Raw genomic sequence first — 27,243 nt, forward strand, 5'->3', positions numbered from 1 at the left:
TATGTCCGCTTCGCACTTAGATGTCCAGGGCCCTTTCCAGTGCACTAGAACATAATGGGCAGTTAGTAATTGTCTGTGGAATGAATTGGTGGCTGCACAGGAGATTGAATCCATAACGACGCTCTCACCTTATTGGTGTTTGACTCTCAAATCAACCTTGTGAATTATTCTTTCCTACGTGTTACAGATGAGAACATTGAAGCCCCCAAAAGTTCTGTGACTTGGCCAAGCGTACAAAATTAGTAAGTGAACTGAGACTCAAAGCCAAGTCCAGTCATTACTCTTTGTTACTAAAGAGAAGTTCCAGAAATGATACCAAAGGCGAACATTTAATCCATTTGTCTGGCTTGTATACACCGCTTCAACATTTGCTTATGTGTTAATACCTTGAGCATTCACAAAATAATTTAGCTTTCATCTATATGGTGTGAGAAATAGGGGGTTTTGTTTCAGATACCAGAGAAAAAAAATGGGAATATTTTCAGAAGTAGGTATTTTCTTTCTTCAATGACTTTAAACTTAAAATGTAGTCAGACTACATTCCTTAAAGTCCCCTAAACTAAAATACCCTCCCTGTTCTATGGAAATCTACAACTTTAGCTGTTACTATTTATTGCTACTATTTATTGCTACAAAAACCGTACACTATTTCTATTCCTTACAACAGCTTTAAAAGTTAGTTATTATTACTCACAGCTCACGAGTGAGTAAACCGAAATCCAAAGAGGTCAAGTCACTGACTCAAAGTTTGCCTAGGGAGTTTATTGATCTGAATTTTAAGGATGTTTTACTTTATGCCTGTGCTTTCAAACTGTAATGTGCACGTAACTGTTAAAAAAATGCAGATTGGAGGGGCACCTGGGTAGCTCAGCTGGGTAAGCGGCTGACTCCGGCTCAGGTCATAATCTCCCAGTTGGTGGGGTTCAGCCCCTCGTGGGGCTCTGCGCTGACAGCTCAGAGCCTAGAGCCTGTTTCACTTTCTGTGTCTCCCTCTCTCTCTCTCTACCCTTCCCCTACTTATGCTCGTGCGCTCTCTCTCTCTCTCAAAAACAAATAAATAAATAATAAATAAATAAATGAAATGCAGATTTGATTGTGTAGATCTGAAATGGAACCAAAGTTCCCACATTTCTTTTTTTTTTTTTTTAATGTTTATTTATTTTTGAGACAGAGAGAGACAGAGCATGAACGGGGGAGGGTCAGAGAGAGAGGGAGACACAGAATCCGAAGCAGGCTCCAGGCTCTGAGCTGTCAGCACAGAGCCCGATGCGGGGCTCGAACTCATGGACCGTGAGATCGTGACCTGAGCCCAAGTCGGATGCTTAACCGACTGAGCCACCCAGGCGCCCCAACTCCCACATTTCTAACAAGCCTCTAGCTGATGTCAAGGCTACCATTCTACAAACCACACCTTGAGTATCAGAGCTCGTTGCTACATTACCTTCCCAAATTCAGACACCCCTGCACTCACCTTAATTCCTCAATCTCATGGCCAGAGTTCTGCTTATAAGACTAACATTTTGCTTTCTTCTAGCTTGTGTGTATAACTTACCGTATTGGTCCTTCATACATTACTTAACTAACATTTTCTCCTTTCTGCTCAATCCTATCGCAGTGTAGCAGAAATTTGAGAGTAGCTGCAATTGAAAACCTCTTTGTCCCCCATTTCATCAGCTTCCCTAAATCAGAAGATTGTATTAAGAATCAGCAACCGTGCTCATTAGTGAGCAAAAGGAGGGGGAGAAAATGAGAGAATAGTTAACATAGCAGAGGCAGAAAAAAAAAATTAAGCAGTGAAATGGAAAGCCTACAGCCTAAGAAGAAAAAAATAGAGGCCGATCTCAGAAAGTCACTCCAGGGAAATTTGTGAGGAAATTCTATGCAGGAGCAAAGAAGCATGACAAGGAAAAGAGAGGAATGAAAAAGCTATAAAGGATATTTGACATCACAGTCTTAACTAAACGGTGATGTGCAAGTGAAAATCAATGGAGGCTAAATATTTAAGCATAATGACTGCCTAAAAGTGATTAGAGCAAATGGAAGAAGAAGCCATACATTTTATTGGAGCCATTGGAGGAAATGGGACAGGAGATCGCAGAGAAATCACAAGTGGGGACAAGGTGTCATGGAATGAAATCAGAGGGGATAAAGAAGAAAAGACTCATGAATCAAATTTCAGCATAGACCATGAACTGTAGATCAAATCGAACAAACAGTCAAGGAACTGTTAATAAATCTAAATGGCTCTGGGCAAAGTGAAGAGTCGGGTGGAGAAGGAATGGAAAGAAAAGAGATCAGCAGCCGAAGCACAATTATAAGGGGAGAAGAGTGGCTAAATCAAACACAGTCAATAAGGAGCCCTATGTCTGTTCATTCTACCGATATGTATATGAAACTGAGTGGTCAGAAAGATCTTAAATACTTAGTTTTGTTTAGAAGAGAAGCACAAATATAGTCATGGGTGAGATTAAAATTATTAAGAAAGTAAAGCAGCCATGTCTGAGCCACGTGCCTAAGGTCCAGAGGAAATTTCACTGTGAGTCTGTCGTCCTGCCACCCTCCCCGTCCCACCCCTCCCCCAGCCGCTCCTTCCCCTTTCCCTATAGCTTTGTTTCCATGGAAATCTATGAAGGAAAGTAATGTTTTGATTACAGGTGAGAAGGGCTTGAGGGTCATTTGTTCACTGATATCAGAAACCATGAAAAGAGATTCAGTTTAGTGGGTGAGAGGGGAAGGCAGAGATCACAACAGGGACAAAAGCAAATTTTACCAAATTATCTTCATCGGCTATAAGAAAGTATGCAAAATTTGAGTTCTATGTCCTATACTTGATCTGAATTGTTCATATGTTTTTCAGACGCAGTTTAATATTCGAGAGTAATAAACTAGTTTTTTGAGCCATCTTACTCTTTTTTTTTTCATTACTGAGGTATAGGTGACACACAATGTTACATTAGTTTCACGTGTACAACGTAGTGACTTGACACGTTTATACGTTATGCTACACTCCTTCAAGTGCAGCAACCACCTATCACCATACAATGTTACTACAATACCATTGATTGTACTATACATAATGTATATACATATATACATCCGTATGTGTGGTGTATATGTATATACACACTACAGCTTTCTCCTTTCATCTATCAATGGACGCTTGGGTTGTTTTCATACCTTGGCTATTGTGAATAATGCTGCAGTGAGCGTGGGGATGCACGTATCTTTTCAAGTTGAAGTTTTCATTTCCTTTAGGTAAATACCCACTAGTGGAATCACCAGATCACGTGGTATTTTTCTTTTTCATTTTTTTGAGGAAGCTCCATACTATTTTTTTTTTTAAGTTTATTTATTTATTTTGAGAGAGAGAGAGGGAGAGAGCGCCCATGCGCGTGACCAGGGGGAGGGGCAGAGGGAGAGAGAATCCCAAGCAGGCTCCTCACAGTCAGCGCAAAGCCCGATGTGGGGCTTGAACTCCTGAACTGTGAGATTATGACCTAAGAGGAAATCAAGAGTCAGACGCTTAAGGGACTGAGCCACCCAGGCGCCCCCATACTGTTTTCCACAATGGCTGTATCAATGTACATTCTCACTAACAGTGCACAAGAGTTTCTTTTTCTCCGCATCCCCATCAACACTTCATATTTCTTGTCTTTTTTACTCTAGCCATTCTGACAGGGGTAAGGTGATACCTTGTGGTTTTGACTTGCATTTCCCTGATTATCAGTGATGTTGAACAACTTTTCATGTGTCTGTCGGGCATCTGTATGCCTTCTTTGGAAATATGTCTCTTTAGGTCCTCAGCCCATTTTTTTAATTGAATTACTGATTTTTTTGGTGCTGAGTTGTGTAAGTTCTGTTTTCTTTTTTAAATTTTTTTAACGTTTATTTATTTTTGAGACAGAGAAAGAGCATGAACGGGGGAGGGTGAGAGAGAGGGAGACACGGGATCTGAAACAGGCTCCAGGCTCTGAGCTGTCAGCACAGAGTCTGACGTGGGGCTTGAACTCACGAGCTGTGAGATCATGACCTGAGTCGAAGTCGGACACTTAACCGACCGAGCCACCCAGGCGCCCCTATAAGTTCTTTATATATTTTGGATATTAACCCTTACTGGATATATCATTTGCCAATGATCTCCTTCTCACTAGTTTGCCTTTTTGTTTTGTTAATGGTTTCCTTTGCTGTGCAAAAATTTTTATTTTGGTGTAGTCCTATAAGCTAATATCTTATTGAGTACTTGCTAGGTACCACTCAACACTGATTACATTTTCCACACAACATCTCATACATTATAGATGAGGAATAGGAAGTTTAAGAATGAAAAATGCAGTCCAGAGTACATGTGTTTTGTCTCTTAAGAAAGAGTGTATAATTCCCTTATTCTTATAAAGGAGTTATCGGCCACAAAGAGCCTTGGGTTCTCAGGACAAATCATGACCAATGACCTCTTAGGGCAGGATTTACCTTTGGAACTCTAGACAGCCTTCCTTCCTACCTCAGTGGCATTCTTTCCAGCCCTTTTAAGTACCAGTGCCTAAACTTTTGTTCTTCTATCTAAACAGAGACAGATGTGATATTATCACGAATGGTCAGGGAAACTGATTGTCCACTGACACTCAGTTTCACAGTGAAAATTCAGCTTTCCTAATTTCCAGGTAAGTTTCCTTTCTATCATACTGCAGAAAGTTAATTACTATAAGCCAGGTTTGCCTAAACCCAACCCAATTATGCAATTCTGTGGAGATTTTCTAAGTGCCTACTATGTACTATTCCATCTGCTAGTTGCTGGGGATGAGTAAATATAAGTAAGTCTCTAAGGAATGCAGCCTGCCCTACCAGAGAAAAATGCAGACGATAATTACAATATTGAGTGATGAGTTTAATGATGAGATAGCCCAAGGGAAACCTAAGTTCTTGAAACTTAGAAAAAGCAAATACTTCAAGTTAGGAAATCAAGAAAGGTTTTAAGCAGCATTTGAGAATAGGTGGAGAATGGAACATTTGAGGTAGCATTCTAAGTAGAGCAAAAGTATAAGCAAGATATGGGAAGTTCCAGAAATGTGTATGAAGGTAGAGTGGTTCAATTTCACTTCAGGATGGGGTGTATGCTGAAGGATAACAGCAATGCTCAAGAAAAGAATTAAGATCTACTTTTGGCCCACACACCAGGCTAAGGGATTTATGTTTCATTCTATATGCTTGTGTTTCCTGAAGTGTGAGGTCAGGACGACTAGTGGTTAAAATATATTTTAAAGAGTACACAGATTTGATTTTGTGTAATATTTAACTATAGGGAGAGAACACTATTCCATCCTTAGGATCACATTAAGGAGAAACTTTCCACTAGGCACTAAGAGTTGAAACACCTCTTTGAGAATCATTAGCATCCCTATGTAACAAAAAAAGAGTGAGCATTTCAGGATCAAAGTTTTTAGCAGAGAATGTGTCCAGAATTGAAGAATCTGTTTTGTTCAAATCCTGTTTATCTTAATATCCATCCTCTGTTTATGGCAATTGATGGTAGTTTTCTGCTGTAGTATCAGCATTGTTTTTTTCATAATTATTACATAGATCTAGGTCAGTTTATAGAAAGTGAGCATGTAAAGAAAATTATTGATTAAATCACAGTGTAGGCAGAATGCAGAAATGGAAAAAAAATATATAGTGTTATATGAATAGCCAAACTTTAGGAAAAAGTCTATAGGCCAATTGTACCGCATCAAGGAAGCCCACATCAGAGACCATTTCAGAGAAATGGACAATTATGTCAAGTGCTGTACAAGGTCAAAAGGGACTTGGTTTTTCAAAGGGCACTGGTGACCTCTGAGAGCCGTCCATAGTAGATGTGGATGGAAATGAGACTAAGCAAGGATTAAAATGGCAGTGAAGAGGTGGACGTGATCTAGATATCCATGAACCACATTTGGAAAGTATAAGTATGGTACTATAGGAGCCTTCTTCATATTTTTTCTGGGTTGGCTGAATAAACACTCAGTATGCACATCTGTGAAGGCGTTTACTTACCTGAGACTCAATTTATGTTGATGATAATTTTAAAAATGTAATCCACTTCTTCTCTTCTTCTTCCACTTTTTCTCTTAAGTAGAGCTCCTAAATATAAAGAAAACATTTGTATTGATCTGATCATAACTTCTACTCAAGCCTATGTCCAAATATGCCATCAATACACTCATCAGTTAAAAAAAAAAATCCATGAAGCAAGTACTATTATTACTCTCATTTTTAAAGTTAGAAAAAATGAGAGTCAGGAAAGTTCATGTAACGTACCTAGGTGACACTGACACAGTAGAGCACATATTTAATTCTCAAGCAGTTTTCTGGAACCAACACTCCTGATGCCAATGTGTGTTGTCCCTGTAAAACCTAGAAAGTAAATAATAAGCATATAATATGATTTGCCCAAGATGAAAGAATCAGTTCCAGAATTATGTTATAGCTTCAAAAATGTTCTATCATATGATGGGCTTTATAAAGGAAAGTGATTTATTTTGGTTAGGTACCCTATACTTATCAAGTACTAGAATATCTCTTTGTCAATTTATTTTTTCTTAGACTTCTTCCCAGGCCCAGTTGAAGAACCATATCCTTTATGAAGCTGCCCCTGACTCTCTTCCTTTTCTAAATGGCTACAGTATTCATGGCCCTTGCCCCACCATAGCCCACTTGGTACATACATTGCATTTTTGTGTATGCTATGACTCCTGGAAATCATGTAAAGTTGTATATGTCTTCATATAATGAGAACTTAATAAATTATTTCATGGAATACATCAAAGACCCAAGACCAAATTAAAAGGTCTACACCCGAAGTAAAAACTTTTAAAGATCCTTTATCCAAGACTTCATTTTATACTCGGCGTGGTCCTCATGGTCTCAGCTCTCCTAGCGTTTCCACATCCCAAGCCAGGCTGCACTGAATTCTTTAAAGCTGAAGCAAGCTTATTCAATCAGCTATAAATATAAATGTTTACTGGAACACAAACCAGGAGGAGCCTATGAGAAAAGTAAAGGAAATAAAGCTTTTGTAGTTATTTTTCTTCTCCAAGGTTCCTATCTCAGAACCAAATATTTAAATACTATTTTAACTGACATTTAAGCTAGCCAGGTTTAACAGTTCTAAAGATAGAAGAATAGTAAACTGGGCCTTAAAGAGAGAGAGAGAAAGAGAGAGAGAGAGATCATCATGGAATGCACATTAAAACCCAAGTTCACCAGCATGAATTTTCTGTTATCCAATTATGACATTGTAATGTATCTATATGCTTGTATGTCTATCTCCTCTGCAAGCCTGGGAACACCTCACAAACAAGGACTGTGTCTTTGCATGTCAAAAGATTAGTCTTCGGTGGTTGTGTCCAACACTAACATCTGCACCCCATCAGACCCCTCCTGGACAGTAACAGGGGCTGGCGTTCATTTAGTGTTTACCGTAAGTCGATCTCTATTCTAAGTCCTTCATATGTACTAATTCACTTGCCTTTTCAAAATCCAATAAAAGAAGGGCTCTAATTAATCATTCCCATTTTACAGATGAGGCTGTGAGGCACAGAGAAGTAAAGAAACTTGTCAAGGCAGAGCCAGAATTTGAAAACAGGCTGTCCTGCCCCAGCCTGCACACTCTTCATCACCACGCTGCAATGCGTCAGTCAGGACAATACTGGGGATTAGAAAAAGTGGGCAGAAATTTAGAATTCCGAACTAAGACCTCTGTGCTTTTAATAAGGGCCTCAGGTGATTCTGATGCAGATGGCATGAGAACCATACATTGAAAAACACAGTTTTAGATAACAGGCATAGAAACATTTTTAAGAACTGGTTTTTTGTCTACTGTTACAGTTCGCCAAGCATTTCCATATATATCATCTTATTTCATCTTCAAAGCACCCCTGAAAAGTATTACTGTTTCCCATGTTTGTGAATGAGAAAAGTACGTCTCAGGAAGCTTACTCATGACCACACTGCTATCAAACATAGATGTTCCAGTTGTAAACCCTGTGCTCTTCCCATGACACTGACACCTTAACTGACCTTCCTGGTTCTTTCTGAAGTTCATAATCCACCCAATAAACCAAGGATCTCCTTAAAGCATAAATCTCCTGATGTCATTTCCAGGGGATTCTCACTACATTTAGGGAGAATCTAATTCCCTTATGTGGCCTGCAGGGCCCCGCGCGATGTGTCCCCTACCTGCCTCCCTCACCTAATCTCCCATCGCCACCCCTCCTGCCTGGACTCCAGTAACTATGCATTTTCATTTCTAATCTTCTCATGTCAAGTTCTTTTCTCTAACTAGGCTTTTGCCCCTTTCCTGTTTCTTATTTATTTCACACAGCATCTGAAATTAACCCATTAATTGGTTGATCATGGAGACCACGAAGAAAGTGCTCTTGTCTGACTTGTTTCATACCTGACATTTACAAAGGTGCAGGTCCAAAGACTTCACGCGTAGATCTATATAATTTTCACAACTGAGAGTCTAGGACCTTGCCTTATGTCACCTGCTAATCAGTGACAGGTGAATTTTACACAGAGGCTGTGCCTTTCACCAGTTACCTGGACTTTCCCTGAAGAAAGTGACCCCAGCACCCCACGTGTTGACATAAGCCCTCATCTCTGTGCCATCACTCTCACGCAGCCCCTTGACCAAGCCACCCATGCTCGTGGTTAAAAGCACCCTAAACAGAGAGTGCTTTGATGAAAGCGTGCACTTTCCCCCTCTTTTCCAGTCCCACCTCCAAAGGAACAAATTTAAGTCAAGGCAACAAAACTGATTAGCAACTACAAAATGAGCATCCAGCATGCCCTTAAGATCAAAGTAATGTCAGAGAATGTAAAATCTAGAATTACTCTTTATTTGGTAGTAATAGTGGAGTGGGGAGGAAGGTGGAGAGAGTGGAGGGAAGGGACCTTCAGAGGTGACTCCACATGATCTCAGAGGAAATACTTCATAATGAGCATCCCAAACCAACAGAAGTAGAAGCCTGTTAATCAAAATGAAGCAGCAAGTGGCCAAGCAACCATTATTTCCCTTCCAGACATCTTACTGGTTTGGAGGTCAAATATCTATTCTTCATCTAGCATAAAAAGCTGCCATTTGGGGGAGGTTGAGTATTTTATTATTATTTTGCTTTGTTTTGCTTTAAGACATCTGCCATTTCTGCGAACAAAGATTTCTGTTCTGTGGTTCCTAATAAGCTTTGCAAGGTGGTTTTCCTGGCATATGAAGAAGTCATTTGAATAATAAAGGCTCATATTTATAATTACATTGAGTTAAATAGATTTGCTTAGCTTAGGGTTTGGGGTTATTCATAAACAGATGTGAGAGTCCAGAAAGCCTCTGTAATTTCAACAGTCTCGCTGCTCTGGGGGTGCTGAAGGGCTTAGAAGCCTGAATGTGAGTGAAAGAAGCTTTCCCCAACTCCCCGAATAATCACCACTGCACCTCAACCCAAGTCTGCTTCTCTCAACCCAATAGGATTCATGCTTACTAGCCAGGTGCCAGCGTGAGGGCAATGAATGAGCCTGGCTCTAAGCTGGGAGCATTCACACCCTAAGCATTCAGGGAGGAGCCTTTTATGCAATGCTTTGCTCTGTTCTCAGAATATAGTCTACAGTCCTATTTGAAGCTTCTGGTTTCAAAAGTGCTAAAAAGAGGTCCCTCATCCAAGGAGCACCTTAGGGTCTAGACCTTCCCTGACAGCCACCTCTTTCCTTGAAATGTACTAGCCCTGCGAGCCATCACTCAGATACTTGGGAGGTGATACAGTCAGTTTTGTGCCACATTTTGAAACCTGTAATGTGCTTTCCTCCTTGGAACCACTTTTGAAAAAAATATGTGTGTGAACATGGAATTCTTGGCCACTAATTTTCAATCATCGATGAAGTGGATTCTCTTTGACAAATGAATTTTTACATGAAACCACCATATATGAAACAGGAAAAGGCCAATTTGCTCTAGTTAAAATATCATTTATATAGAGGTTCCCAGACTGTCCTACCTCTATCCCTAGATGCCTCTTCCAAAACCTGGAATTCCCCTGGACCCAGTTTGAAGACCTTGCTCTGAGGATTTGGCCAAACGTCTTGAGCCTCAATCAGGACTTCCCTCATGTACCAGCTAACATGATAGACATCTGTGGGACATTAAATAAGCTCTGAATTGTGATCTCTAAAGCTCTGATAACTTCTGAAGCCAAATCCAATTTAATCTGTGTAGTGGGTTGGATAGTGTTTCCTAAAATTTCATGTTCATTCAAAACCTCAGAAAATGACCTTACTTGGAGTAAGGGTCCTTTCAGATATAATTAAGACAAGCTTCAAGATGAGATAAACCTGGATTACAGTGGGCCCTAAAGCCAGTGAGACTATCCTTTCAAGGCACGGAAAATGGAGAAGACCCAAAGATGTAAAGAAGAAAGCACTGTAAAGACAGAGATAGAGTTGTCCGTGAGCCAAGGAGTATCAACGATTGCCATCAACTACCAGCAGCTAAAAGAAAGCAATGAGACAGTCTCTTCCTCACATCTTTCAAAGGGAACCAACCTGTTAACTCCTTGATTTTGGATTTCTGGCCACCAAAAACTGTGAGACAATAAATTTCTTTGTCTTCAGCTACCACGTTTGTGATAATTTGTTACGGTGGCCCTAAGAAAGTAAAACATTGTCTCTCACTTAGAAGGCAAGTATTTGTGGAAGGAATATTTGTCGAGTGAGTATAATATATCAGTTCACTTTGATACAGTGGCTGACTAAAGCAAATGTTTAGCAATAAGTGTTTGAGGAGGAGAGGAAATGCTCATGATAGGGGCCAGAAGAAACCCATTTTTCCTTCGCCTTTAGTCCAAGGCAAGACTCAGGCAGAGCCTCCAAAGGACCAAATGATCGTGTGGTTCATGGACAAAGAACTATCCAGGGAAGATGAACCGATGGCTATTGCTTCTGGCTACCTGAGGAATAACAGTAGCTCCCAGATGCTTTCTCAAAGATGCCCTGACATCTTTGCCCTTTGAGATCTTTGACACAATGAGAAGCCATTCTTTTTGTCTTTGGCAGTCAAAAAAGTACAAACGGCGTACAAGACACAGATGGGAATTGGTAAAATATTTATATAATGTAGACAAAGACGATTTTAAGGAAATTATTTTTCAACAGATTTCAACAACAGCTACAAAGTTCTTACGGCTTCTTATAAGGTGCACCATATTGCCACCTTGGCTTTCACTTTGTTTAATCCATGATCATCCAGTTTTCTTGGCTGTGCTTTGTGTGCACACTTTTCACCTGTTTTGTGCCTCCATGCTCCTCGCCTGACCACAGTTTTATTCTAAGGCAGTATACCTAATGGCTAAATTTCTACTTATTTAATGTCCCTGAAGAGTTCTTGGAATGTAATGAAGTAACTGCTTTCCCTGTAATTTATGCATACATTTATATACTGAACTGTAGTTTAATCAAACTCCTTTGCCTTGTGTAGTATAATAGCAATATCTAATGAAAACATATGAAGTATGTGTTTCATAATTACCCCAGACAGCTCATTTCGGTTTGCTTCCTACTTAATCCCGAAATTCCTATCTTCCTGCACTGTAAACACTTTCCTTCCCTTCTCATCAATCTCAGTTATGTAAATGAAGCAGGGGCGGTGGCACAATTACTTTTTTTCTGGATGTTATCAAAGGCCCTATTCTTAGAGAAACAGCTGACAAGGGCACCCGCTAAAAATGATCCTTTTGTTTTCTGGAAAGGCGAAGCAGACCTAAAGTAGGGAGAACTTTGCACAAACCCTGGAGAACCAGTGCCAGGGGCCATAATGCCCGTGTGCTTGAGCGTGGTAATCCCCATAAGGCTGGCTAGCCCTGCAATGGCCGTGAGCCTCACTCTGTGCTGTACTTTCTACAGAGCACAACTGGAGAAAAGCCATCCCAGTAAAATTACTTTCATGGACTGAAAGTAAATCTCTGACTGAGTTCAGAGCGTCAGCATCGTGAAGGGTCCTCTGACTGCCGGAATAAGCACACCAGCCATCAGAGAACCTTGAACTTCCTGCTGCATACATGTGTATCCTCTGTGGAGATCTAGATTCACTGCTGGTTTCCAATCCACTGGGGGCGTGGGGGGGTGGGGGGTGGGGAGGCAGCAGGTCGGCAGAAAAAGTGACCGCTGTCTTTAGGTTTCAGTACTTGTCTAAGTGTCTTTTTCCTTATTCCTTTTTATGAGAAGGATTCCTTTTCTGTCTATTCCTTCTAATATCCCTTCTAATACTTCTCGTTCTTCACTTTCACTGTTCTGGAGGCCCGCGGATGGGACACACAAATCATGGGACCATGGGAAAACATACTAAGAGTTGAAGCCAGATATTCCCAGCACCCACTGACTGCGATCTCAAGCAGGTTAAATGATCTCTGAAGCTTCGGTTTTCTCACCTGCAAAATGGCGATCACGCATCTATCATTTCAAGTCACAGTGAGAACAAAAAGCCTGGCGTGGTGCTAGGCTCTCCAAAAAGCTTTTCTCCCTTTTGTCTTTCTAAGCAGTTCTCTTCCTACCACGTAAGACATTCATTTGCTTGATAAACACTAACGTAACACTTCTTTTATAACAGGCGCTGTGCCAGAATCTGAGATAGAACGTAGTCATTGGTCACGTGAGTCGGACTGTCCGGCAGGGAAGGTAGACTGACGACAAATGACACAAATTGTATTTGCATATTCTGTGTGCTCTAAAGCAAAAGCACAGAAGGTGCTGGGATCATTAACTAGGTAAAGACAGGAGAGGGAACGTGGGGAAACGCTCCTCACAGAGCATTTGGTCAGCACAGATAAAGGCCTGTGGGCTGAGAGAAGCAGAAAGCTTAAAAACACCTCCAAGACTCTCCAGGATAAGAAGTTTTCAGGCTTCTCATAAAGATCTCCAGGGAAGAATTTTGCACATGTTCCCCTGACAATCTACTCTAGTGTTTTCTGGTGTTATTTTGTTGGGGGGAGGGGGACAATATAAAATTACAGGAAACTTGAAACTAGCAAACTGTTCATAGAATGTATTGCCAGGTAATATGTGGCAAGATGATTTGAATTATTAATTTGTGTTTTATCCTCATTGAATTTCCTCTTTTCCTTTTGAATGAAGTCAGTGTAGGACCTGAAGTCAGGTCCTACACTCTATTACTGCATTGAAGGTCTTTATTTCAAAATATAAGAAAAATTTACTGGGATATGAATTCTGGAAGACTGACTAATTTGAAGAGACTACGCTTGTGGAAAAGAGATAGAGGTAAAGGTAGAAGAAAAGTCAGGAGGAGAAGGAGAAGGAAAATGAAAATGGAAAATCTTATTAATATCTAAAATTACATTCTCTGTCATCACTGAAGAAATGGAATTTAGTTTGGTTTAAAGAAAATGGAGGAATGTGATTGTTCTTGTGTTTTAGTTTTGTAGAGTAAGATTCACACACTCCACTTACTACAATGGGGAAATCATCGTTTAAGCTGAAAATCTTTTGACGTCTTCAATATCTAGAACTTTCTATGTGATGTACAAAGGGGACGCTGGGCTGTGTTAAAGTCAGCACCGTTGTAGGTCTATGTTAGAAGGCCCCACCAAGCCTGCTGTCCTCAGTCCCTCCTGGATACTTCATACCCATAGACTAGTCTTCATTACAGGGATGCCATGACCAGCCATTACACAATTTGTAGATAACTGGGTAAAATGTCATTCTCATACAATCCATTTACCTGAATGTCTATTCTTTTTGAGATATAAAACCAGTCTACTCATTCGCTATTCTGTGTTTTCTTACGTGATGGTCAGTCAAGTGCAACCACAGGAGGAGACACAGGAGAGTCTTAGGAAAACAAAGTTAATTATAGTCCTAGAACCTAGGGAGAGGTCCCTCCATGCCAGGCAGCCTCCGAAGGGAAGCACCATGTTTTGGTCGGGTGACAGAAGCAAGGGGAAAGCGGAAGCAAGAGCCTTTATTGGGGTTTCTGCAGGAAAGACAAGGCAGGGCAGAGAAACAGGTTAAGGTCCAATTTGAATAATTTCAACAAACTCTAAACTGTAAGAGTGGTCCCTAGGTGCCTGGTACCTGACCCCAGGATGATTTTTTTTTCAATGTGTATTCATTTTTTGAGAGACACAGAGAGACAGGGCATGAGCGGGGGAGGGGCAGAAAGAGAGGGAGACACAGAATGCCAAGCAGGCTCCAGGCTCTGAGTGTCAGCACCTGAGCCGAAGTTGGACGCTCAACCAACTGAGCCACCCAGGCTCTCCAGATCCTAGAATGATGAAGGCAGAGAACTATTGCCTCCTAGAGAGTATGGGCCAGACAGATGAGGTGTGGCTCTAGATTGGTTAATCTGCTAATCAAAGGCATGCTTTTGCCATTTCTAAGAACTGGCTAATCTAGGGAGGGACAGTCTCTCCCTAGTCAGAAGTGTTATTTAAGACCTCAAAAAACGCCATAATACACAAAACACACACACACACACACACACACACACACACATATATTCACTGTGCATATATTAAACTCATCTTATGTAAAGATTTATTTTACATATGTAAAACCCATATGACTAGAATTTAAAAAAAAAATTTTTAATGTTTATTTATTCTTGAGAGAGAGAGAGACAGAGTGAGTGCCAGTAGGGGAGGGGCGCAGAGAGAGAGAGAGAGAGAGAGAGAATCCAAAGTAGGCTTCAGGCCCTGAGCTATCAGCACAGAGCCCCAAGCGGGGCTCACACCCAAGAGCTGTGAGATGGGGACCCCAGCCGAACTCAGACGCTCAACCTACTGAGCCACCCAGGCGCCCCTGTTAGAATTTTTTAGTGTTACAGAACTAATGTTTACTGTATCATTATTCATTTTGTGAGGGCCTTTTTAAGAATTGTGCAACTCATCCTACTTTCAGCTCTGAGGTGAGTATGTTCTACCTTGAACCTGGCAGAGTCCATTCACCCTTTTGCTTGGGTTTTTCATAATTCAGGCATTGGTATCTCACCCTTACAGCACATGCACCGACTCCTTCCCCACTCTGTGTGGGAGTCCTGATTGGCTCAGCCAATCACCACTCAGGTTCCATCCTCCTGGCCATGGTGATTGGTTCAGAGAATGTGACCAATTGGACCAATCAGACGCTTGGATACATCTACTAAGGGCTTATGTTAAGTTTACTTATGAGAACTTAGGCTAGACGCTGCTTTTTCCTGTTAGACATGAATAAGGAGCAAATAGTTCCCACCGGCTATGGGCAGCCAGTTTATGGTTAGGGAAGGCAGAGAGGACAGAAGGGAAGAAATGTGTTCTTTGGAGGTCATTGTTGATCCATGAGATTAATCTTCACCCAGTGCAAGATTTATTTTACTTACATAAGACACCCGCACCCCACCCTTGCCCAGCCTTTTTAAAAGTCAACCGGACTCAAATTTTCTGTTACTTGCAATTAAAAGCTGCCTGGCACAAGGTCCTTGTTTTCTTTCCAACATCACTCTATTTTGATTCTGGTGCTAACGGAGTGAAGGCTTACTCAATTTCTTCTCTTTTGTGTTACAGTAGACCAAACAGGTGAATTAGAAAGGTGAATTGCAGCTTTACCAAGCAATGAATTTTGAGTAACGTAATAGCAGCCTTTAAGAGGAAAAATGGGCAGAAATGTATAATTATTATATGTGTGGCAAAAACATCCAATTACACAATTTTATACACACTCACACGCTCTAACTTTGCTCCCCTCCGTCTGTCCTTACGCAAAGGCTCCCCTGGATCTCTGGGATGGCCGTGCCAATGACCGTTTCCTTGGTGGAGCCTAGCATTCTGATCCCACAGCTCAGGACCTGGAGGCCTCTCAGCTATGCCAGCCCTCAGGCCACGGGTTTTTTAATTCTTTCCTCATAAAGGAAGAAAGTAGGGGAAGCCAACCCCCAGAGAATGAGAAAGAAAATAAAGAAGCCCAATAACTAAGTAAAAGAAGAAGAGAAAAGGTCAAATAAAAGGTCAGAGAAAAATATTTTCTGTCATGCTTCACTCTATTCTTTTGTCCTTTCACATTCTCAGTCTTTCATAAACTAAGGAGGGAAAATGAAAATTAGTTTCATTAGATACACCACTTTTGTTGGACTCAGGCTTGAGTTGATCAAATGAGGCAGCTGAACGGAGAATGAATCTTCCCTGTGATTAGCTCGCACTCTTGAAGTAGCCAGGCACCTGTGAGGATAGGGGGTGGAGAGAAGATAATAATTGGGCTCTCATCTTTTCTAATTATGTATGTTTCAAGTGCATGTGAACGGTGGGGTTTGAGAAGGCTACATAAAAAAGAAAATTCAGTCGTGAACACTTCAGTCATTAAGTCTGGTATTCAAAAGGAGGGAGGGATAAAATTTTGAACAATGGAAGACTTGAGAAACAGATACCCCAAAATAATACTGTTTACTGAAAATTAGCACAATTGTTTATTTATTTCGTATCTTACAGCATCTTTATCTTACCAAATAATTACTGTAGCTATTGACGAGACACCCTGCAAACTGTTTTCTGTCCTTTGTTTACAGTGCCTCTGAAGTTTCCAAAAAAGTTAACAATTCTTTCCTTTTTATATTCAATTTTTCAAGTGAATATGAACAGTAAATGCGAAGACTCCAGTGTGCTATTTATGTGTGTGTGTGTGTGTGTGTGTGTGTGTGTGTATTATGAGGGAACGTTAACAAAATATCAGGTGTTATAGAAATTTTATTTAATTTTAATTTAATTTAATTTAATTTTTTTGATGTTTATTTATTTTTGAGAGAGGGAGCACAAGTCGGGGAGGGGAAGAGAGGGAGACACAGAATCCAAAGCAGGCTCCAAGCTCTGAGCTGCCAGCACAGAGCCCAATGCGGGGGCTCGAACTCACAAGCAGTGAGATCATGACCTGAGCCAAAGTCAGATACTTAACCAACTGAGCCACCCAGGCTCCCCTTTATTCTTTTTTTTAATGTAGAAATGTGCCTAAGAGTCTGTTCCTCTGGTCTTACATCTTAGATTTGGGTTCCTAAGCAGAATATAAGCGAATTTATTCATTTTCTCCTTGATATGTTGTCTACAATTAGAATATAGGGGCACCTGGGTGGTTCAGTCATTTGAGCATCTGACTTTTGATTTGGGCTCAGGACATGATCCCAGGGTCATGGAATCAAGGTGTTGGGCTCCTCACTGAGCATGGAGGCTGCTTGAGAGTCTCTCTTTCTTTCTCTCTCTCTCTCTTTCTCTCTCTCTCTCTCTGCCCCTCTCCCCTACTCATACATTTTCTGTCTCTCTCTCTCAAAAAAAAAAAAAAAAAGCTACACTTCTAACAAATCCATATGGAGAGGTGCACTTTTAATAAGGGCTTTGGGGTCCAGACACCTTTTCTACCCCTTATTAAATGGGAAAAAATATTTTTTCCCAATATAACTACTAATAATTTTGATTTGAAAGATACATTGATAAAGCAAGATTTTTTTTTAAAGCAAACAAGTAGTTACCGTGCCAACAGCCTGTATCCCCATGAGGATGGATAATTTGGTTCATCGATGCTTTCCCATCACTTAGGATAGGGTCGGCCATATGTCACTAATACTTAACATGTCATCAAGTATTTATTGAATAAATATATAAATACATTTTTTTTCAACATGTCACTGTCACTAAATGTCAACTATGGCCAATTACTGTTTAATCTTTCTCTACCCATGGCTTTCTACCAGGCTTGGGTAGGATAGTTTTATCATCTCACCCTGAATACCTGTGTCTAGACAAGAGCCCTTTTGAAGTGTAAATACTGCTAGAACTAAAGCTACATTTGGCACAGAAGAAAAAACAAAAAACATTTGGTCTTTTTTCTCTTACAGATTGCTACTTCCTAGAGAAAAAAGCTCTCTCTGCCTGCTTGCAGCCAGCCAGTTGGAGGAAAGGCCCTAATTATCTTTCTAAGTTCTGGCACTCAGACTCTATTTCCTCTTTTGGCTTAATACCAAACAAAATGTGAAAGGAATAAAAAAAAAAATCAACAAGGCAATAATACTCTTGTGTGTGGAACATAATCAGAAAATTACTTTCTTGCTACCAAATACTGATATAAATTCTATTCCATTTGATCAGAAGTTTTGAGATTTCATACAATGCTTAGATTTACAATTAAAACCCAATTAGCATACCACATTTCCCTGTTATAGCAAAGAGTCTTTTGAAGGGAACATATCACCTTCAATTGCAAAATGATCTCTATTACCAGAGTTTAATTCTAAGCATATTTGAATAGATATAAAACAGTGACTCTGTATTTCTTCCTGTTGTTTATCACAGCCTACTTTTCTGTTTTGAAATCAGAATTTTGTTGTCTTTTTTCTCTCTTTGTAGCCTGCTTTATTTCTCCCTCTACTATCCATGTCCCAACACCCTCAATTCCTTGAGCTATTTGTCTACAGTTCTCACCTCCCTCCCCAAACTGACCTCACCATTTTTACATCATTCACCTTTTGAAGAAGGGAGAAGTTGGAGAGGGTGGTATGCAGCTTTCTATTTTTCTGTTTCTCCTGAGCAGTAGTCTCACTAAAGAAACCTCTATTAGTAAGACAGATCTCTGCTATTAGAGAAGAATGCTGGAAACTTTATATACTTAACTTAAAGAAAACTATGAACATTTACATCTTCTCTATTGAATTAAACACATAAAGCAACTCAAAACCAAAGTTCACGGCTAACAGCATATTTTCTTAGATTTTATTATGTTTTATGAACATGATTAGCAATTAGCAGGTGAAGAGGTATGTAACTTGTGTATCGAATCCATTCAAATTTCTTAAAGGAAGAAGCCATGTAAAATATATCCAGCACTGAGCTTGTGACATGAAAAGTTCCCCCCCCAAATACATAAATCAGTGAACTGAGGAGTCAGTGAATCACTCTGGCTGCAGTGTGGAAGATGAGTTGGAGACTGGGCCAGCTGGACCTGGTAAGAATAGGTAGGGGATTTTTAAAGATCTTGAGGATATTGGGGAGGTAAGTGAGGAAGATCTAAAAAGGTAGTAGAGGCGCACCTTGGTGGCTCAGTTAAGCATCCGACTTCAGCTCAGGTCATGATCTTGCAGTCTGTGAGTTCAAGCCCACATCAGGCTGTCTGCTATCTATGCATAGCCCACTTCAGATCCTCTGCCTCCCTCTCTCTGTCCTTCCCCCGTGGGCCCTCTCTTTCTCTCTCAAAAATAATAAACATTTAAAAAGGTAGCAGAGATGGAAAACAGGGGCTAGACATATGTTAAAGACAGAGGAGGTAAAATCTCTAAGACTTGCATCCAGAGGATGAAAAAGGCAAGTAATCCTGGGTGCCAGCTGGTTTTTCACCTGAAACTTGGAACATTTCAAAAAATTCCATCAACATGGATGTTGATGAGTTTACAAAATTTAGAGAGCACAAGTACTGACCATCACTAACTACTCTCTCCCCCAAATGCTCTTTCCCATGGTGACTTTCTGTCTTTCTACTTCTTGATCCTACTAAGTTAATTTAACAAGGGGGCCGGTAGACACAAGCAAACTAAAACCTAAGCTTCTAACTGAACCCTAAAGATAACCAGTCACAAGCAGCCAACAGGAGTTCCCAAATAATGCATCTAATTAAGCCACAGCCAATCAAATAATTTCTGCGCTTTTCTTCCTCCTCTTCTCTATAAGAGCCTCACCCTCCGCTGCCGCAGGGGGGCGCTCCTAACCACTTAAGGTTTGGCACTGCTTTATTCCTGTGGATTTTTGCTCAAATATATACTTAAATTTTAATATTCCTCAATTTGTCTCGTAACGCTCCCATTTGATCGCCTCCAATTTCCAGAAAAGATTTCTTTTGTTAATTAAATTTAATGTGTTCTTCATTTTAGTTCTTTTACCATTATGGACATCTACTCTGATCACGTCTTGCAGCTGGCCCCAGTATTTTCAGTCACATCCTCTTTCTAGCACAGCCCTCTTCTTCCTCCTCCTTCAGGGATAGCACACACCAATGTAATCAAGTAAGAGGTCAAGAGACTATTTCTCATTCACTTGCATAGGTTTTCATGGAATCCATTTAGTCTCATGTATTTTCAATTAAAGATATACCATTTCCAAGCTTCCTTTTCATTTTCTTTCCTTTTGTTTTTCTTCTTCACTTTCACTGACCTAGATTCCACACACCAGATGTGTTCACCTGGAACTCAGATTAAACGGAAAGATGTTCACTCCCTGCTCCTTTTGTACCTCAGGTCACAATCTGGAGAATTCCTCTACAGAGAAAAAGGTTGGAAAACATATTTCTAATTCTTAGGAGGAGGTAATTAAATAATTTCCTTTTATGATACTGTCTTTGTTCTCTTCTTGAAAGGAAAGAGCAGCCCCTTTATCACTTTAAACAGGGCAAACTAGTATTTCTAACCCTCCTCCCAAAGTTAATTAACATGTAAATACTTGTCAGTAAAAGGTAACACTTCAGCAATTAGCATATAAATGGGCCAGGGACAATATTCTGCCATAAAGGAGACAGCTTGGAAGATTTTGCCAAATGTATTTGGAAAGAAAAAAATAAAATAAAATAAAATAAAATAAAGCCTTCATCATTTCCATGCAAACAGTTATGAAATAGAATGTCAGCGGGTGCCTGGGGTAAAGGGAGGAGAACTACCCTGCTTGGATAGAGCAGGGTGACGTTTGCATACACAACTTGGTTTTATGTACGTGTTTACTCAAGAAGCCATGACGGAAAGTGACTAATTGTTTATGTCCAGAAAACACATCATGTTTGTCTGATTTTAATGAATATCATCAGCGAAGGAAACAGAAAGCCATAGGTGGGAAAAGAATTTAAGGGCTAATTTTTCCATATTGGCTGTAATGATGAGTACACTCACAAAATTGCACATACAGGGATTGCTTCCACTCAGCCCTGAATTTGTGTTTCAAATGAGGTAATTGTGCACCTAATGATCCGTTTGCACAAGCAATTACCTGATTGGCATATGCCAGGTGAGCTTTTGAGAGATAATAGGACAAACACACTTTTGCGTGGCACCTATCGCATCTTGGTTTGAAAAAATAAAATAATAGCTACATTATATTTGTGACATTCTTATTAGAATTGTGTCTCCACATGTGGATGGGATGTTCGTGCTAATAAAAGATAAGTCATTAGTCCAGGAGGAAAATAAACTTTGAGCACACTGGCAAGGACACTAGTTACTGTATATTAAAGCTACAACATATCCTGGTTTATGGGGAGGAAACTGAGCATTTATCATCAGAAAACCAGGATTGCAATTTCTATATCAATTCCAGATATCCACATTTAGGCAAGTCACTTACAAAACATGGAATCACAGTTCTTTGAAATGGAGATAATCTTCTTCACGTGGAAACTGAATTTGATCATTATTACTCATTGTGTCTTGTATTACTAGGACTAATATTAAGCAAATTGTGCTGATATTAAATAAATCATGTTGATACTCGTGCCCGGTCAAGGTGAACCCTGGCAGGATCACGTTTGGTGGGGCCGGCAACCTGGGTCCCTCCTCTTTCACCACCTGGTAACAGGTGACCCAGCTCAGTTGACGTTATTCCGGATAGACTCACCCTTGAAGACAGTTTTCCCTGACTTTTTCCAAATCTGATCTTTCTAATCTTCCAAATAAGTCCAAGTTCCAATGGTTGGCTCAAAAGCAGATTGGTTTTCTAAATTTGAGGAGTGGGTACATTTTTAAGGCACTTTGCCTAGGTAGTGTGATTACCATAGGACAGAGGAGAAGATCTGTACGTTAGCCTCCACCTACCCAGAAGCGGGCCTTCTGTTCCCCATACTCTAGAAAGTCACTGTCCAATAGAATTTTCTGTGGAGGATGGAAATGTTCCATAATTCTCACTGTTCAACATGGTAACCACTAGCTACATGTAACTATTAAACACTGGAAGTGTAGCTAGTGGGAACTCAAAAACTAAATATTTTATTTTATTTTAATTAATAGAAGTTTAAAGAGCCACATAAGACTAATGGTATATTAGAGACTGCTATAGACTGCTATATTTGACAGTGTAGCAAGGGAAAAACAAAACATTTTATCAAGTAATAATTGGACGGTATAGGCTATGGATGTCACTTACTGTCCAGAGTTATTTACTCCTACCTTTCACAAATAGTGAATGCCAGTCCTTTTCCATGGCAATCTTTGACATTTTTTAAGCCATCTTCTATTTACTCCTTGTCATCAAAATAAGCTAAGAAAGAAGTGCACAGATCTAAAGACTGCAGTTAATGTACTCTTATTAGAATCCAGCCTAAAAGCAAAGCAAAACCAAAGAAGCAACCAACAAGGAAATAGGCAGAGTTTTTTAGGAGTCTTAAATACCTGTGATCTGATTGTTGGTGGGCATTAGTTATGAGAATATCATCTAATTGAGATGGACTATTAAGGAATCAGAGTCTGTGACATAACCAAATATTGAAACCCTTATAACCTAAGAAATATTCCTAATTTGACTGGGCTTTGAAGACATAAACATAGTTTATTACTAAAACATAGTAATAATAATACAGGACCTACAACCTAATAATTTATTATGTCTCAGGCAATCACCTAAGAATTTTGCATACTTTATCTAATTTATTGTTCATGACAGTCTTATGAGATGGTTGTCTTATTTTCCCCACCTTACTGATTGTGGAACTGAGACATCAAAAGACAAATCATAATTTGTCCAAGGTCATAGCAAGTACATGTGGCAGAGTTGAAGGTCAAAGCCAGAACAGTCAGACTTCAGAGCCTATCCCCATAACCACCACATGCTGTGGTTTTGTACCACCTCAGGGAAGGATATTCTAGGAAAATGATGGACTTTCTTAGGTTTCATAGAAGAGCAAAGGTTTTCATGCTAGACAACCATTCTGCCAATGGCTTAATAGCAGTGAGTCTGCAAATAGGTAAACTGTTTCTTGGGCAACTTAAGGGGACAAATGAGTATCTATTGGGCCTGACCTTTCTCTAAGGCAAACCATGATATCACTTCTTCCAAAAGCACTGGAATGGAATGAATCACTTGAATCTAGTTTCGTGGGAAAGTTAATTCGCTGGCGTGAACAGCTCAGGAATAGCTCATTGACAGGAAGACAGTCATGCTTTCGTCAGTTGAGGGTGAGGACCCAAGTCCCATCATGCTCCCTGACAGCCTCCTGACTTTTTTTTCCTCCTAGGAGGCTTGTAATGCCGCTCATATCAATCTGGGCTTTTGCGAACAATTTATGGTACCATCTGAGATTGCCATTCTTGCTGAAGTGTAAATGAGATGGTGAGGCCATCTCAGAATTAAAAAATGGTGACCTAGTCCAAACTAAAAATATTCATAATTCTGGTTTCCAGAAACCAGGGATGTGAAATAGAGGTCACGGGTGGGAGGTGGGGAAGCAGAAGGTGGCACTTACCTTTGATGATACAAAAAGCTTCAGCATGTGCGTGCATACACACATGTGCACATTTGCACACACACGTGTACCTACATTTAACTCCTGTCGGTGTTCACTGTGCTCCCCTGTTCCTCCCTCTCTGTCCCTAAAACTTGTGATAAAGAGATCCTTGGGGGTACCTGGTGGCTCAGTCCGGTTAAGCCTCTGACCTCAGCTCAGGTCATGATCTCGAGGTCGGTAGGTTCGAGCCCGGCGTCGGGCTCTGCGCTGACAGCTCAGAGCCTGGAGCCTGCTTCCGATTCTGTGTCTCCCTCTCTCTCTGCCCCTCCCCCACTCATGCTCTGTCTCTATCTCTCAAAAATGAATAAACGTTAAAAAAAATTTTTTTTTAAAGAGATCCTTGAATATCTTCTCCCCTAAATCTGATCATACTATTGCTATTAAAATATTAAGACTTTTTAGAGCCATTTACAAAAATGTTAATGAAACCTTCTGTAGTTTTGGGGGGATAAAGTGTAAAATATAGCAGAAATAAGGATATTGGTAATAACTAAAAATACTAACTTTCCTGGATGATAATTCCACATACCAGGACATGATCGGATCCAATTACGCTGAGCTCTATTCAGTAATCACTGTGTAATGGGATAGAATCACAGAGTAATAGGATTTGTTTAAGGCAAGGATAGAGGAGCTTAATCCACATTAGATATCTTAAATGCATTAAGAGTAAAAAAGACTGATTGATACAAAACCGTTCTGAGAAAATGAAAATATTTTTAAGGGTTAGATGTATGGTCTCTGAAGACTCTTGAGGGACATTTACAAACTTTGTTGCCTAGCGATTTTCATCAGCAACTTCTCTGAAAATAGAATTTAAACGAGAAAGGGTTCTATATAAAGACACCCATCCTTACACTTTTTTTTTTTTTTTTATAAGATCACTGACCCCGGCTGATCAAAGTTTGGTTTGGAAAAGCCAGGACAAGATCTCAGAAGGGTCACGATGGCCCTGGACACATTGTTCGGCTTCTCAGATGGAGAACTTTGAAAAGGAACTGCGAATGCCTTGTCACGCTTGAACTGGATATTAGTTGGCTAAGCTGAGAATCAAATATGGGAAATTAGTTGCCATTAAAAGATCGCTTCAGGCAGTTCATTTCTCATCAGCCAAGCTGTGCGGGCCTCCTGCTGTGGACAGTGAGCATTAGCTTACTAAATACTTGAGCTCATCAGACACTGCATTACTCATGGAGGGGCCTGAATTTTGGCGGTGGGGGAGGGGGAAGAGGAAACACCAGATAGAAAAACGTAAGTAGTGGCATCTATTTGGATAGCTATGAATGCTCTATGCTATTAGGAAGAAACAATACAAATTATTATTCATTGCCAGGTACAGATATTCACAATTGGCAGTTAAGAGAGAAATGAACTGGTTATGAAACCAGTTTTATGTGATTTTATTTTTGGTTCCAAAGTGTGTGTGTGTGTGTGTGTGTGTGTGTGTGTGTGTGTGTGTGTTTAGCCTGGAAGAATAAATGGTAAAATCTTCCCAGAAATGAGTTTTTACCATTTCTCTTATTCATCTGTATTTTTAATAATTTTACAATTCAATTATAATTTTATAATAAACACCCATTACTTATGAAATAAAAAATAATAGACATTAAGCAAAAGATTATGCCTATTTCTTTTTCTCCCTGGTTTTGAAATTTTTTATTTCCTTTTGAGGAACATTCATTCTGAGAGTCTTCTAAATACATGAAGTGGAAAATTCCAGGGTGAGTACAAATGCACTGTGAATAGAAAGTCGCGTGCATCTTGGGGCCTCTCCTATCTAGCAGCTCTAGAACGGTCTGAAGGCTAGGCATCCACAGTTGCTTGACATTCTCACCGGCCTTTCTCCATACGGAAAGTTTGCAACGACTCTCTCCTTTGTTCTCCTCCTATGAAAAAATTGCGTGCTCCAAAACAGGGTACCTTATGTACCTAAAAGTTGCATTATGTGTGGGGGAAAAAAGAATGGGCGTTGGAGTCAGAAGCTTTGGATTTGAATCATGGTTTCCCTGGATAATAGCTGCGCGACCTTGTACAAGCCATGTGACAAACCCTGAGTTTCAGATGTCTTATCTGTGAAGAGAAATAGTAAAACCTATCTTACCCAACTATCTTGAGGATTAAGTTAGATAACCTGTGGAGAGCCCTGAAGAGAGGTAACCTGTGAGTTTTGGTTATTCCTACTTTCGTGCTTTTCCATGCGGTGAAGCCAGGGAGAGGAAATGGGGTGAGAGTGGTAGAGTTGACCACCATGTAGGGTGCAGGAGCATACACAACCTCTGAACAAAGTAGAGGTGGGTGGCAGTGTCTTTAAAAGCACGGGTGGTGACCGATGGATGGCCCACGCCTTGCAGGATCCATGTCTGCAAGATGCTAAAACCCCTGTGCCCTATGAAGGAGACCTCCTAGAAATACAAACCTTTCTTGATACAAGACAGAGGACACAGCCTTGCTCCCTGACCCATTAGCCATGGGATCATAATAAATGTTCCCACAATTCCAAGCCCATTCTCTCCACTCCAAGATGGGGATGTCATCTCCTTTTTTCAAAATTCTTTATAAAGTGGGAAATGCAACCTACTTACTTCTCAGTAGTAGGATTCTAGGATTCTAGTTCGCAAGCAAGTTTGCAAGTTACTAACTAACTCATGATTCTCATAGAATCAAGTGCAGGAACAAAGCTGGGTTCCAGGAACTCCTGGTAAAGTGGCCCACTCGTCCCAGCTTGCCCGGAACATTCCTGATGTTAGCACTTGAAGTCCAGTGCCCTGACAAGCCCCTCAGTACAGACACACCTGGGTAGCTGGTCACCATCCTTCCTGGCTGCGCCCCTCTGAGTGTCTGCTTCTTTGTGCTCCCTGTGGTGACCAGCCTCTCCACTTGCTCTCTCTGCACAGTTAGAACCCCAGTGGCAGGTCTCAGTCTCTAATTTTGTTATCAGATGTGCAATTTCATTTATTATTGCCCATGATGTAACTGTAGTTTACAATAACCCCATTTTAAAAAGTTTCATAATCAAAATTATGTGCCCCGCATCTGCAATTTATAACGAAAGACTGCCCCAGGGGCCACTGTACTGATGAGCTCAGTGCGTTCCTGAGATTACTTATCTTCAGATGAAACCATTTAAATACACTCCATGATCTTTAAGAAATCTTGCAGGGAAGATGCTTGTTTTTAAGAAACCTTGGATTAAAAATCTGCCCAATGGTAAATTCTACAAAATCAGCCTCTTGGCTATTTTGCCCTCCATGGTTACCCCTAGTGTTAAGACCCAGCTGGCCAAGTGGATGAACGAATGAGGTAAATGACAATGAAAATATGAGAAAGCTCCGTGTTGAGGTGTGTGCATGCTACCTGCTCGTGGGATAGAAAGTCAGAGAAGGAAGCACACTGAAACGTACTGGACTTGGCAAAGATTTGGAATAGAGTAGATATATGATGAGAAGGGAAGCCAGGTTCTTCACTGTCTTCCTCATTCAGCTCCTGACCCAGTCGCAGATCACGAAGCCTAGGACTAGCCGACAAAGTGCAAAGCCAACTTGACGGATAAGGGGAACGGCTTTCCCCTGCTGGTAGGGGTATTCCCCCCTCCTCGTTGGAACTCATACTCTCCAAGGATGCAGATGCAGAACAATGGGAAAGAGTCAGTCAGACCTATGGCCACCAGTTCCCTTCTACTTAGGTGTCTTCCATTTGAATGGATCCTTTGTAAAAGCATGCAGACTTTGT

At 40.5% G+C, this 27,243-nt stretch overlaps 2 long non-coding RNA genes across 3 annotated transcripts in view; one reads left to right on the forward strand and one right to left on the reverse strand.

Moving 5' to 3' along the window:
• Positions 1-4,573: 4,573 nt before the first annotated feature.
• Positions 4,574-6,857, forward strand: LOC128775300 (uncharacterized). Its single transcript, XR_008419930.1, has 2 exons — positions 4,574-4,658; positions 6,577-6,857. It is a non-coding gene; the product is annotated as an uncharacterized LOC128775300 (long non-coding RNA).
• Positions 6,028-27,243, reverse strand: part of LOC109269493 (uncharacterized) — a 394,897-nt gene continuing 373,681 nt past the window's right edge. For both annotated transcript variants that reach the window (XR_002081105.2, XR_008419929.1), the window contains exons 6-7: positions 6,292-6,387; positions 6,028-6,114 (exon numbers count right to left, since the gene is read on the reverse strand). This is a non-coding gene — a long non-coding RNA (uncharacterized LOC109269493). The remainder of the gene's footprint in view (positions 6,115-6,291; positions 6,388-27,243) is intronic.

Source organism: Panthera pardus, unplaced genomic scaffold (genome assembly GCF_024362965.1).
Source record: "Panthera pardus isolate Hobbes unplaced genomic scaffold, ASM2436296v1 HiC_scaffold_7, whole genome shotgun sequence".
Taxonomy (NCBI): Eukaryota; Metazoa; Chordata; class Mammalia; order Carnivora; family Felidae; genus Panthera; species Panthera pardus.